Source organism: Vulpes vulpes, chromosome 1, assembly GCF_048418805.1.
Source record: "Vulpes vulpes isolate BD-2025 chromosome 1, VulVul3, whole genome shotgun sequence".
Classification (NCBI taxonomy): domain Eukaryota; kingdom Metazoa; phylum Chordata; class Mammalia; order Carnivora; family Canidae; genus Vulpes; species Vulpes vulpes.
The window spans coordinates 151,133,856-151,135,528 of NC_132780.1; the positions used below are offsets into that span (position 1 = coordinate 151,133,856).

At 38.7% G+C, this 1,673-nt stretch overlaps 1 pseudogene; it reads right to left on the reverse strand.

Annotated features, from left to right (window-relative positions):
• Positions 1–918: 918 nt before the first annotated feature.
• On the reverse strand, positions 919–1,112 carry LOC112914246 (H/ACA ribonucleoprotein complex subunit 3 pseudogene; annotated as a pseudogene).
• Between the last annotated feature and the right edge of the window lie 561 nt (positions 1,113–1,673).

Genomic DNA, 1,673 nt, shown 5'->3' on the forward strand with positions numbered 1-1,673 from the left:
TCGAATCCCACGTCGGGCTCCCGGTGCATGGAGCCTGCTTCTCCCTCTGCCTGTGTCTCTGCCTCTCTCTCTCTCTTTCTCTGTGTGTGTGACTATCGTAAATAAATAAAAATTTAAGTAAATAAATAAATATCATCTAGCTTGAAATGTTTCTGAGCAAGTTACAAGAAATAGAAAACCAGAGGTCACAGATTGGTTAGAGCAGAATGACTGGGAGGTGGGGCAGGCCAGTGGGCGGCAGGTGGGCGGCAGCAGGTGGGTCACAGGTGCTGTGCCAGTGTCAGCTTGCGACACGTGTTCCCTCCCAGCCTTTCTGTGATTTTCATGAAGTAACAGCCTTTCCATTTGTCAAAGTGATAGAATCCCATTTACTTTTATTAGATTCCTAAATGCAATGGTTTAGAGATTGTGAGATGTCTTAATGTATAGCGAACCTGAGAAGTCAGTTTTAAGTGCTCTTTGTCTCATGTCAGGGAATCTTAAGAATGTTTGGGATTCTCACAGACCACGTGCTATGATAGCAATACACCTTAGTTTGGTTAAGTGGCAAAACCTGTTTTTAAACTGTGGCAACTGATCATGATCCTTATCCACACTAAATTATGGATTTTTAGATTAGTTACTTTTCTACATCAGGCTCCATTATTGACTTATCCAAATTCAAATTTATTTTTTTTTCTTTAAAATCATTTTAATAACCTGACAGTGATTCAAAATATGGAAAGAAGCTTCAAACTGGTTCCCTTAAGGGGGATGCTACCATGATTGCCTCACACAAATGTGATCAAAGGCAACAATGACACAGGATTCCAAAGAGCAACGGGGTAAGAAGGCTTCAGGGTTCACAGATTGAAGATCTTGGTTTCAATAAGTCTCCGGGGATCAGGAGACAGAAGAGGCATGAAATTTAAGGGACCCTCAGAGCACAGCGTTTAGTTGCTGGTTCATGAGCGCCTTGGAGTATTTCTTGATGGTGATTCAGTGTCGAGAGTATTTGTCATCTGGAGAGAGCCCAGCAGGAAGAGCCACGGAGGTCTGTTGTCCCACCGGGTCAGGCTTCTTCAGTGTAAAGACATCAGCTCCATGCTGTTGAGATGATACTGCAGAAACATGACTATACTGAAGCCAGATGTTGTGATTAAGTCCGCAGTTCCTTCTGACTCAACTTTTATTTTTTTTAAAGGTTTTGTTTGTTTGTTTGTTTTCATAATATTTCTCTATATGGAATCACCAAAATCTATTTGTAGGTAAATTTTTTCATGTACTCAACAAATTATTTTTTCTGTGCCTGGATATTTGTCTTTATTTCTTCCTATGTCAGAGTAGTACTGAAATAGGACCAGTTGCACTTTAATTCAATATGCATAATATTAAATTACCTAGCAGACATCAAACACCATCTTCCACATTATGGAGTACAGATCTCAAGGATTATAACATACATTTGTGGAAATTATGTACACACATAAGAACAATTATAGAAGGCTAGAGACTATAACACAATGTGTAAGTTTATATGTATGTTCATTTTATCAAGTTTTATGGTTCTTAAATGTAGTACTGTAAACGAATATCTATCAAATCACCCCCAAACTGTTGTTTGTCACTTTTTAGATAATCTATATGGCTTAGTAGCAAGAACTTAGTGGTACACAGTTGTTCCTTATTTATTA